Source organism: Lynx canadensis, chromosome B2 (genome assembly GCF_007474595.2).
Source record: "Lynx canadensis isolate LIC74 chromosome B2, mLynCan4.pri.v2, whole genome shotgun sequence".
Lineage (NCBI taxonomy): Eukaryota > Metazoa > Chordata > Mammalia > Carnivora > Felidae > Lynx > Lynx canadensis.
In genome coordinates, this window is record NC_044307.1 from 109,707,115 (window position 1) to 109,720,924 (window position 13,810).

At 36.1% G+C, this 13,810-nt stretch overlaps 1 pseudogene; it reads left to right on the forward strand.

Annotated features, from left to right (window-relative positions):
* The first annotated feature begins 4,540 nt into the window (after positions 1-4,540).
* Positions 4,541-4,641, forward strand: LOC115515125 (annotated as a pseudogene).
* The last annotated feature ends 9,169 nt before the right edge of the window (positions 4,642-13,810 follow it).

Consider the following 13,810-nt stretch of genomic DNA (forward strand, 5'->3'; position numbering starts at 1 on the left):
AAAAACTTTAAAGAGCTGATCACTGTCCTGAAGAAGTTTATTAAGCAGTTCACTGAACAATACTATACACAATACTCTAAACACATTCACAGAACTTATAGTGACCAGATATAAATTACTATACAAAGCATTATGGTACATTAAGTGTTTGAGGAAGCACAGGATAGAAGATTCAATTGTTAAGGTAATTCATTAAGGTAGATTTCTCAGAGGAGCTGTGTGTTGAAGAACCTGTGGAAAATGAATTCTCTCTCTCATCTACTTAACTTGGAAAAGATGATTATTCATTTTCCCTCATTCTCAAAGAGCCAAAGAAAACAATTCAGCTAGCTGCTTTAGTAATCAATCCTGTGTGTTTAATGATCCTTCAACTATTTTAATTTAATCATCCATGAAATCATTAAAAAAATGTCTGGTGAGTTTCAAATTCATAGTCTTTACCATCACTTTCCACATGACCCAAATTAAAACCAATTATATAAAATTTTCTCAGCTTTTATCAAATGCTAGAATAGGCAGATTTGAAGATGGCTGAATATTCTTTTTACAAATGATTTATTCATGTGCTCAAAGCCATCCTATGAATTACATATATTTCTTTGTCTTCTTCAGGCCCCACAGTCATAGTGTCATAACTATCCAGAGTTGGGGTCACACAGAAATGGCTCAAACCCCCACGTTTTTTTATTAGCAATATAACCTTCTGTTTATTACTTAAACTGAGTCTTCATTTTTTCATATATATGGCAACAAGTTACATATATATATATATATACACACATATATATACATATGTATATACATATATATTATATGTAATATAATTATGTATATATATATATATGTACATATATTGTATACATATAATAATTAGGATATTGTTATGAGAATCACTGAGATAATTTTTATGAAAGAGCCTGACCTAAAGAGGATACTCTCTAAACACTGGTCTTCTCCCTTTCTTCCATTTCCATAGCAAATGGGGATTATTTTCTCTTTGCCTATTTTACCCTTCATTTATATAGCAAATAAATTATTAATTTTAAAAACAATCTTTAAATCGGGTTATTTCTAATTTGTTGGCACTATTAATGTATGGTAGTATGCCTTGCACCTCTAGCATATTGTGTTTGACATTCCCAAGAAAAATACATATACCTTCTGTTGAAGTCATTGTGTGCTATTACTGTAAGAGTTATGATAAAAATAATTATAAAGAAATTGTCAATCTATCACTATGATGGCTCTGCACACTTTCTTGCTGCATATTTTCTCCTTGCTATTTTATTAAAAGAAATATTAAATTACATATAAAATATTCAATAAAATATTATTTTTTTTTTACTATAGAGAAGGTGGTAAAAATTAAAAATCCAAGTAGGAAGGGGTACCTGGGGGCTGAGTCAGTTAAGTGTCCAAGTCTTGATTTCGGCTCAGGTCATGATCTCATGGTTCATGGGATCCAGACCCATATTGGGCTCTGTGCTGACAGTGCAGAGCATACAAGGGATTCTCTCTCACTCTCTCTGCTTCTCCCCCACTCACACTCGTGTTTTCTCTCTCTCAAAATAAACAGTTTTTTAAAAATCCAAGTAGGAAAATGTGCAAGAAAAATTATGTCTATGAGAATTTAGTGTATATTAAAATTTAGAATTACTGTATATGTGTTGTGGGAGTCCATAAAAAATATGGAAAAGACCTTCATAGACAAAATAGTTAAGTTGCCAAGATATCTCTAAAACCCAGTAAGAACATGTTGTTATGGAAAAAGCTTAAAATTGGTAGCCACTGAGGGGCTCTACAGTAGGCCAAGGTTAATTTAATGATAAAATTTAGTACTTTCAGGGGAAAAAAAATGAATGTACTTTTTTTTGGTCCACTAAAAATGGACCACTAAAAAGACAACATACTACAGAAATGGAAATGTCCATTTCCCTAGAAGAGAAAGAAATGGATTTGAAGGAGATCAATATTACTTAAAGAACAGAAAAACATGTAACTTATAAAACCAAGTCCATATGGGATTCATTCCAAAGGTGAAGAAAGTGGCAAATGTTAGGAGAAATCTCTATCTGCTATAATTCACATCTCCCTGTAAATTGGGATGGGACTTATAGGCTACCAAAAAAATGAACATAGCTCTACATAAAAAAAAAAAAAAACCTTTAAACCATAATGAAGATCTTGTTACTTTTATTTTCAGAGAGCAGCAGTCGTATAGAATGTGCTAGAATGTTTTTCTCTGACCCATTTTATCTCACAGTTTTTAGTTATTGGCTCTAAATGGTAAGTCTCCTTCAGCAATTTCTAAATTTTTAAAGTTAACATTGCTTTGCATTTAAGATGCGTTGGCAAGGACTGTAATGAGAATTTTAAATTTGAATAAAACCTCTTGAAGTTCTAAATGAGGCCATCAAAGAGAACATTCACCAGATGGAAACAGTGATTGATCTAAAGCCTCGAGTCTTGTTTTTAATCTCTTGTTTTCCAGTAAAGAGAAATTTTACAGAATCTTCTTTCTTCTTAACGATTTAAACTAAAATACATAGTTAAAATGGAGGTACTATGGTATATTTATAGAACGGAAAGTAGAGAATCTTAAGTCACATCCCAATCAAGAAATAGGGGACTCTAAAAACAACGTGCATACCTCTAGTTGCGGTTCCTGTTCTGTTGCTACTCCTAAATTAATTTTTCACTGCTGGATGGAGGGCACTCCCCAAAGTTCTCATGTCCCTAGATGATGGCCTATGTTTGAGTCTAAGATTTTTCATCAGTCTCTGTGATTTCCTCTGATTCCTTGAGACTCTGTTACACTGCATTTCTCCCTTCCACCTAAACAGGACTTCTCCTCACTCTCTCCTTTTCCCATTTACCAAATGAGTAGAAAGGATGCTGAAAACGTAAAAGAGGGCAGAGGTACAGCTATAAAGAGTCTGGATGCCTGATCATGGATGTTAAGCTTTTGTATAAATAACAAATAAATTTTGGCAACTATCAGTTTGTTCTCTGTATTTACAGGTTGCCAAATTAAATATGTAAGGTTTATTTTATATCAATTATATTTCAGCAAAGTTATTTTTATAGCTTAGAAAAAATTTAAAAATAGCTTCATATAACATTCTGTTATATGCAATTTTTTTTGATAAATAATGTTCAAATACAGAATGCAATACCTTACCCAGCATGACATATAATAGGGATTCAGTAAACATTTGTTAAATTTCACTGCTTTTTAAATTTTTTTTAATGTTTATTTATTTTCGAGAGAGAGAGAGAGAGAGAGAGAGAATAGGGGAGGGGCAGAGAGAGAAAGGAAAACAGAATCTGAAGCAAGCAGGCTCCAGGCTCTGCACTGTCAGCACAGAGCCCGATGCAGGGCTCGAACTCACAGACTGTGAGATCATGACCTGAGCTGAAGTCGGATGCTTAACCAACTGTGCCACCCAGACGCCCCATAATTTTACTGTTTTTTAACAAAGTGATTTTCCTCAGTAATAATTTCTCAGATAAAACTCAGGTAAAAAAAAGAAAAACAAATAAATTCTCATTGTGTTAACCCACTAAAATATTGGGTTGTTTATTATTATTATTATTATTATTATTATTATTATTATTATATCATTAGCAGTTAGCCTGACGTTTTCACATCATATCTCCTTGAGAATTCCATGCATACAGAGTGAATTCAATGAAGAGAAAATTGTGGAAAACAGACTTCAGCTACTTGAGATAATTTCACAAGTAAAATTTCAGCCTGATGTTGGTGTAATGTAGTTCTTCGTGAAAACAATGACCAACCCTATCATTAGTGTCTGTTACGGTTAATTTTATGTGTCAAGTTAGCTAGAGCCCAGACACTTGGTTAACCACATCTGGATGTTCCTATGAAGGTATTTTTTAGATGAGATTAATATTTAAATCAGTACATTTTGAGTAAAGCAAATTACCGTCCATAATGTGGGTGGGCCCCATCCAATCAGTTGAAGGAATTAAGAAAAAGAATGACCTACCCTGAAGAAATGGGAATTCCATCATACTGCCTTTGGACTCAATTTGTAGCATCAACTCTTCCCTGGATCTCTAGCCTGCTTGTCCAACCTTGCAAATTTTTGACTCATAATCATGTGAACCAAATCCTTATAATTTCTCTCTCTCTCTCTCCCTCCCTTCCCCCACTCCACCCCACATACTCAGAGTCTGGATGCCTGTGTGTGTGTGTTTCTGTGTGTATATTTTAAAATAGGTCCTAAGAGATCAAATGTGAAAAAACATACCATTGCCAATTAGCCAATGTCAAGAAAAATGGCATCCTAGGTTCATTTTGGAATTAATACACTTGTCACAGAAATATGTTTAGATGTTCTTTATGAGTCCTGCTACTGTTTATTGTATCTAAGTTTATCCCATCTTTTCAATTACAATTATAAACAATGAGTTAAAACTGAAAAAGGCTGACTCCAGAAGGTTCAAACAGAAAAGCACATGCACATGAATTAAGAGCAATATACCTTTTTTTTCTTTGAAAATTATTTACTGGGTGCTTGCTTCAGCAGCACATATACTGAAATGATACAGAGAAAATTAGCATGTTATCTGTGCAAGGATGACACAAAAATAACTTATTGGACATCTTCTCATATTGAACAATGTGGAAAGCTTGAATAACATAAAGCTTGTAGAAACATGGTTCCTGCCTATAGTAAGTCAGATTTTCAAAAAACATCAGGAACAATACTTCCTAACCTTCATGCTCTTTTACTATGTAATTCTGATATTCCTCCTACTGGAAGGCAGAGTCTATGTCTCCTCCTCTTGAATCTGGATGACCTTCTGCCTCAACAAATATAGTAGGTCAGAAGTAATATAATGGGATTTTCAAGACAAAAGCATAACAATGCTATGTTCTTCTGCCTTGCTCTCTTGGGACACATGCTTTGTGGGAAGCCAGATGCCATGCAAGCAGTCCAACAACTGTTAAGATTTCTGTACTTAACCCAAACTAATTCACAGGAAAGGAAGATGGCAGCAGAGTAGGGGGACCCTAGACTCCACATAAATACAACCAGATAACTATCAAATCATCCTAAATATCCCAGAAATTGACCTGAAGGCTGGATGAACAAACTCCACAACTAAAGGTACAGAAAAGGCCATATCAAAGATGGGAGGAAATGTGGATAACTGGTTTGGGAGAGAAATGGATTGTGGCTGCCACAGTAGACAGGGACCACGGTCACAAGGAAGTGCACAGGGAAAACGAATCCCCATAGCAATTGAATTGGAAAGTGATAGGGCCAAATTTCATGAGTTCTTGCAACCAGTGGGACTAAAAGCATGGAGTTCTAAGGTCAGCAGGCTTGGCTCAGGGAGAGCCCAAAGCATTGGGGCTGCTCTTGGAGAGAAGGCAGAGCAAATAGCCCACAGACATACACTATATAAACAGCAATCTGAAGAACACCCAGGGAACACAGCAGAGAGGCTATTTGCTCATCTTAGAGTGTGTCCCAGAAAGGCAGCATGCACAAAGACTCCTCCAGAAACAAAGGAACCGGCAGGTGCCATTTCATTTCCCCCTTCCCTCCGCATAAGCACAGGGCCACTTACAGGAACCAATGTGGCACCATTCACTTGGTACCAAAACTTGTTTATACCAAGCCCTGCCCCCACTGATCTCCAGTGGAACTGTTCCTCTCAGCAATGCTTGCCTCAGTCCCAGCATAGTGGCCCTCTCCCACAGAAGACCAGCCCAAACCTCAGTCTACAATGTCTCCCAACCCAAGAGTTTTTCAGGGATTTGGGTGTAGCAGCAGAGGTGACAGGTCTCAATTCACAAGCAGACCAAAGCATACCTAGTTAAAACTCACATTCAGGACAGGGACCAAACAGAGTCCACAATAGGCAAAGAAAACCTCTGTAGACAACTGGCCTGAAGGATAAAGCAGCCAGAACAAACAGCAGAACACACACAGCAGCACATACTGGAGATAACTCCTGAAGCACCAGGCCCTGGGGAGCAGGGGGTACTACACTACTGTGCACTACAGGACATCTTCTTCATAAAGACAGTATGCTCAAGAACAGGAGTTGTAGCTAACTTTCCTAACTCAAAAGCAGGCACCGATATTTAGACAAAAGAAGACAGAAGAATTTGCTCCAAATGAAAGAACAGAGCAAGGAGCACCTGGGTGGCTCAGTCAGTTAAGCGTCCGACTTCGGCTCAGGTCATGATCTCATAGCTTGTGAGTTCGAGCCCCATATCGGGCTCTGTGCTGACAGCTCGGAGCCTGGAGCCTGCTTCAGATTCTGTGTCTCCCTCTCTCTCTCTGCCCCTCCCCTACTCACACTCTGTCTCTCTCTCTCAAAAAATAAATAAACATTAAAAAAATAAAAAAAAAAAGAAAGAAAGAAAGAAAGAAAGAACAGGGCAAGGTCACAGCCAGGGATCTAAGTGAACTAGATATAAGTAAAATGCCTGATAGAGAATTTAAACTAATCATAGAGATACTCACTGTATTTGAGAAAAGAATTGAAGACATCAGTGAGACCATTATTATAGAGATAAGGAATAACATATCAGAGAGATAAAGGGCTCAATTAAATGGAATGAGAAATACATTTGATGGAATAAACAGCAGGCTAGAAGAAGCAGAGGAAGGAATTGGTGACCTAGAAGACAGAGTAATGGAAAGTAATCAACATGAACAAAAGAGAGGGAAAACTTAAGCTATGCAAAATAAAATAGACTTAAGGAACTAAGTGACTCTATCCAATATAATAACACTCACATTATAGGAGTCCCAGAAGAAGTGAGTGAAAAGGGGACAGAAAATTTATTGGAAGAGATAAGAGCTGAAAATGTCCATAAAGGGAACAGATATCCACATCCAGGAGGAACATAGAACCCCTAACAAAATCAACAAAAGCAGATCCACACCCAGACATATTATAACTAAAATGGCAAGCTGTAGTGACAAAGAAAAAATATTAAAAGCAGCAAGACAGGGGCACATGGGTGGCTCATTTGGTTGAGCCAATTCTTGATTTCATCTCAGGTCATGATCCCAGGGTCTTGGGATGGAGCCCCATATTGGGTTCCATGCTGTGTGAAGCCTGCTTAAGACTCTCTCTCTCTCCTTCTGCCCCTCTTCCTGTCTCTCTCTCTCTCTCTCTCTCTCTCAAATAAAAATAAATATTTTTTTAAAAAAGCAGCAAGACCAAAAAAAAACAAAAGAAAAAGAAAAAAAAGACAGTTACATATGAGGGAAACCACATAAGACTATCAGGAGATTTTTCAGCAAACTTTCCAAGCCATAAGTGAATGGCATGATATATTAGAAGTGCTGAATAGTAAAAATCTGCAGCCAGGAATACTCTAGCCAGCAAGGCTATCATTCAGAATAGAAAGAGAGTTAAAATGTTTCTCAAACAAAAACTAGAGGAGTTCATGACCACTAAACCAGCCCAGCAAGAAATTAAAGACTCTTTGAATGGAAAGGAAAGAACAAAGGGGAGGTATAAAGGTAGGAAACACAAAAGCAGTAAAAATGAAAATTTTTGTAAAATATTAGTCAAGGAAATCACAAAATAAAAGGATGTAAAAGATGACAACATATACCTAAAACATGGGAAGTAGACAAGTAAAGAATGGGTTCAAAATCAAATGCCTATCAATATAGACTGCTATATGCAGAAGATGTTATACACCAACCTAATGGTAACCACAAATCAAAAACTCTTAATAAACTTGCAAAGAATAAAGAGAAAGAAATCCAAATATATCACTGAAGAAAATGAGCAAACCATGAAAGAGTGAAATACAAGAAAGAATCAAGCAAAATCTTCAGAAACAACCACAAAACAGGTAATCAAATAGCAATAAAACCATATCTGGTATCTGAAAGTAAATGAACTAAACACTCCTACTAAAAGACATAGGGTGAAAGAATGGAAAAAGAAAAAAAAAATAGGACTCATTTATATACTGCTTATAAGACACTCATTTTAGACCTAAAGACAACTGCAGACTGAAAGTAAGGGGATAGAGAAACATTTATCATGAAAATGGACATCAAAGGAAAGTCCAAGTAGCAATACTTATATTGGACAAAATAAACTTTAAAACAAAGACTGTAACAAGAGATAAAGAAAGACATTATACAATAATAAAGGAGATAATCCAACAAAAAGATATAACAACTGTGAATATTTATGCACCCAACATGAGAGCACACAAATACATAAAATAGTTAATAACAAACATAAAGGAACTAATTGATAATAATACAATAATACTAATGGACTTTAACACCCCACTTATGTCAATAGATGGATCATCTAAAGAGAAAATCAACAAGATAACAATGGTTTTGAATGACACACTGGACCAGTTGGACTTAACAGATATATTCAGAGAATTCCATCACCAAACAGCAGAATACACATTCTTTTCAAGTGCACATGGAACACTTTCCAGAACAGATCACATATTAGGCCACAAAACAAGCCTCAACAAATTCAAAAAGATCAAAATCATACCATGCATCTTTTCTGACCAGAACACTATGGAACTAGAAGTCAACCACAAGAAAAATTCTGGAAATGCCACAAACACATGGGGCAGGGATTTAAATAACCCACTACTAAACTAAGAATGAGTCAACCAGAGAATCACAAAAGAAATTAAAAATTAAATGTAAACAGATGAAAATGAAAAGACAATGGTTCAAACCCTTTGGGACACAGCAAAAGCAGTTCTAAAAGGGAAATTTAGGGGCGCCTGGGTGGCGCAGTCAGTTAAGCGTCCGACTTCAGCCAGGTCACGATCTCGCGGTCCATGAGTTCGAGCCCCGCGTCAGGCTCTGGGCTGATGGCTCGGAGCCTGGAGCCTGTTTCCGATTCTGTGTCTCCCTCTCTCTCTGCCCCTCCGCCGTTCATGCTCTGTCTCTCTCTGTCCCAAAAATAAATAAAAACGTTGAAAAAAAAAATTAAAAAAAAAAAAAAGGGAAATTTAGAGTAATACAGGCCTACCTCAAGAAGCAAGAAAATCTCAAATAAACAACCTATTTTAAACCTAAAGGAGCTATAAAAAGAACAATAAACAAAATCTAAAACCAGCAGAAGGAAGTAAATAATAAAGATTAGAGTATACATAAATGATATAGAAACTAAAAAAATTAAATTAAATTTAAAAAAATAGAACAGACCAATGAAACCAGGAGCGGTTCTGTGAAAAAAGTCAATAAAACTGATAAACCTCTAGCTAGATTTGTCAAGGGAAAAAAAAGAGAAGGAACCCAAATAAATAAAATCACTTATAAGAGAGGACAAATAATAACAAACACCACAGAAATGTAATTATAAGAGAATATTATGGAAACCTATATGCCAACAAATTGGAAACCTAGAAGAAATGGATAAATTTCTAGAAATATGTAACTTACCAAAACTGAAACATGAAGAAATATAAAATTTGAACAGAATTATTACCAGCAAAAAAATTGAATAGGTAATCAAAGAATTCCCAATAAATAGAAGTCCAGGCCCAGATGCACAGGTGAATTCTACCAAACATTTAAAGAATAATTAATACCTATTCTGTTCAAACTATTCCAAAAAACAGAAGAGGAAGGAAAACTTCCAAATTCATTCCAGGGGCCAGTGTTATCCTGATACCAAAACCAGATAAAGATGCCACAAAAAAAAAATAGAAATACAGGCCAATATCTCTGATGAACATAGATGTAAAACCTTCAACAAAATACTAGCAAAGCAAATCCAACAATACATTAAAAAAATAATTCACTATAATCAAGTGGGATATATTTCTGTGTTGCAAAGGTGGTTCAATATTCACATATTCACAAATCAATCAACATGATACATCATATCAATAAAAGAAAGTGTAAGAATATCATATGATCATTTCAATAGATGCAGAAAAAGCATTTGACAAAGTACAACATCCATTCATGATAAAGACTTTCAACAACAACAAAAAAAACCCTCAACAAAGTAAGCTTAGTGGGAACATGCCTCAACAAATAAATATATATGAAAAACCCCAGCCAATACCATCTTCAATGGGGAAAAACCAAGAGCTTTTTCCTGAAGTCAGGAACAAGAAAATGATGTCCATTCTTACCAGTTTTATTCAAAATCGTATTGGAAGTCCTGGCCACAGCAATCAGACAACAATAACAAATAAAAGGTATCCAAATCAGTAAGGAAGAAGTAAAACTTTCACTATTTGCAAATGACATAATGCTGCATATAGAAAACCTGAAAGACTACACCAAAAAACTGTTAGAACTGATAAATGAAGTCAGTAAAGTCACAGGATACAAAATCAATCTGCAGAAATGTGTTGCATTTTCTTTTTTTTTTAAGTTTATTTATTTATTTTGAGAGAGAGAAAGAGAGAGCATAAGCAGGGGAAGAGCAGAGAGGAGAGACAGAATCCCAAGCAGGCTTTGCACCATCAACACAGAGCCTGATGTGGGGCTCAATTTGTGAACCATGAGACCATGACCTGAGCTGAGATCAAGAGTCAGACACTTGACCAACTGTGCTACCTAGGCACCACATGTGTTGCATTTCTATACACTAATAATGAAGCAGCAGAAAGAGAAATTAAGAAAACAGTACCATTTATAATTACACTAAAAGTAATAATACATCTAGGAATAAACCTAACCAAAGAGGTGAAAGACTTATACTCTGAAAACTGTAAAACACTGATGAAAAAAATTGAAGGTGACACAAAGAAAGGGAAAGACATTCCATGCACATGGACTGGAAGAACAAACCTTAAAATGTCTATACTGCCCAAAGAAATCTACACATTTAATATAATCACTATCAAAATACCAACAGCAGGGGCACCAGGGTGGCTCAGTAGGTTAAGCACCCGACTTCAGCTCAGGTCATGATCTCACAGTTGATGTGTTCGAAACCTGTGTCAGGCTCTGTGCTGACAGCTCAGAGCCTGGAGCATGCTTCAGATTCTCTCCCTCCCTCTCTCTCTCTCTCTCTCTCTCTGCCTCTTCCCTGCTCACACTCTGCCTCTCTCTCTCTCTCTCAAAAATAAACATTAAAAAACCTTTTTTAAAAAATACCAATGGCATTTTTCACAGAACAAACAATCCTAAAATTTGTGTGGAACCACAAAAGACCTTGAATAAACTAAGCAATCTTAAAAAAGAAAAGCAAAGTTGGAGGAAAACTTCAAGTTATATTACAAAGCTATAGTCATCAAAAGAGTACGGCATTGGCACAAAAATAGATCAATGGAACAGAATACAAAATCCAGAAATAAACCACAACTATATTGTCAATTAATCTCAACAAGGAGAAAAGAATATCTATGAGAAAAAGACCATCTCTTCAACACATAGTGTTGGGAAAACTGGACAGCAACATGCAAAAGATTGAAACTGGTCCACTTTTTACACTATACACAAAAATAAACTCAAATTGTATTAAAGACCTAAATGAGACTTGGAACCATAAAAATCCTAGAAGAGAGCACAAGCAGTAACTTCTCTGACATCAGCCATAACAAATTTTTCTCTAGGTATGTTCTCTCAGGCAAGGGAAACAAACGCAAAAATAAACAATTGGGCTACATCAAAATAAAAAGCTTCTGCACAGCAAAGGAAATAGTCAACAAAACTAAAAGGCACCCTACAGAATGCGATACAATATTTGAAAATGACATATCTGATAAAGGGTTAGTGTCCAAAATATATAAAGAACTTATAAAACTTAACAACCAAAAAACAACCCAATTAAAAATGGGCAGAAGACATGAATAAACATGAAAAGTTACTCAACATCACTCATCAAGAAAATGCAAATCAAAACTGCAATAAACTATCACCTCACACCTGTCAGAATGACTAAAATTAACAACACAAGGAACAACAGATATTGGCATGGATGTGGAGAAAGGGAAACATACTCTTGGTGGGAATGCAAACTGGTGCAGGCACTCTGGAAAACAGTATAGACAGTTATCAAACTCTCTTATAGAGAGTTTCATATAGAGGAATTTATAGAGGTTCCTCAAAAAGTTAAAAATAGAACTACCCTATGATCCAGTACTCATACTCCTGGGTATTTACCCAAAGAATACAAAAACACTAATTCAAAGTGATACATGCACCCAGTGTTTACAGCAGCATTATTTACAATAACAAACATACAAAAGCATCTCAAGTGTCCAGCAATTGATGAATAAAGAAGAGTTTGCATGAAAACTGCCAATCTTGCCACGTCCAATGACATGGATGGAGCTAGAGAGTATAATGCTAAGCGAAATAAGTTAGTCAGACAAAGACAAATACCTTATGACTTCACTCATGTGTGGAATTTAAGAAACAAAACACGGGGGGGGGGGGAGAGAGAGGGAGCCAAAACAAGAAATAGACACTTAACTGTAGAGAACAAAGTGATAGCTTTCAGAGGCAGGGGTTGGGGGGATGTATTAAAAGTACTGGAGATTAAAGAGTGCACTTGTCATGATAAGCATCAGGTGATGTACGGAATTATTGAATCACTATATTGTATACCTAAAACTAATATTAACACTGCATGTTAAACTAACTGGAATTAAAATAAACACTAAAAAAAGAAAACTAATTCACATGGACAGACCACATAGAGAGATCCTAAGAATATATGCAGAAAGAGAGACCTAAACAGCTCTCAGATCTTCCAGTCCCCTGTGTTTCAATTCCATCCACTGATTGACTAAACCATGTGAGAGACTGTTATGGACTGAATTATGACCCACACAAAATTCACATGTTGAAGCCTTAACCCCAGAGTGACTATATATGGAGACAGGACAGTTAAGCAGGTAAATAAGGTTAAATGAGGTCATAAAAGTGGGGCTTAAGCCAATAACCAGTATCCTTATAAGTAAGGAGGGGATACCAGAGATCTCTCTCTTTTCACCTCTGCACAGAGGAAAGGCCATGTGAGAACACAGTGAGAAGTCAGCTGACTGAAAGCCAGGAACAGAGACCTCACAAGAAACAAACTCTGTGGGCACCTTGATCTTGAACTTCTTGGTTATGGTGGTCTGAGCATACTAATATAGAGACTTTGAGTCACAACCATACAGTCAAGCCCTCTCCAAATTCCTGACCCACAAAAACTATGAAAGGTAATAAAATGGTGATCCTCATTTTAAGTCATTAAATTTTGGTGTTCTCTGTTATACAAAACAGATACTTGAGACACTGCCCTTGAGGCACTCATAGGGAAGATAAAATAAGTAATTATATATCAAAATGCTATATTAATTATGTATCAAATTCTATGAGCTAGGAAGTAAGCAAATAGAGAGCAGAAGGTTTTTTGAACTGAAAATTTTTAAATATTAAATAATTGACCAGAAGTAGACCTAGGATGAAGACCTTTTAGATGGGTTCAAACTGGGAGAAAGGAGGTGTCACTGAAGGATATTATCAATGAGGTATGCTATGAATTGAACTATATCCCCCAAATTTCATATGTTGAAGCCCTAACCACCCCCATGTAACTATATCTGAGACAGGGCCATTATGGAAGTGACTAAGGTTAAATGAGGTCCCTGATGCAGTAAAACTGGTGCCCTTATAACAAGAGGAAGAAACAACATAGTTCTCAGAAAAAGGGCCCTCATTGGAACTTGACCATCCTGGAGCCCTGATATAGCACTTCCAGCTTCCAGAACTGTGAGAAAATAAACTTCTTTTGTTTAAGCCTCCCAGTCTATGGCATTTTGTTATGGCAGGCTGAGCTTACTATTCAGGTGACTTCA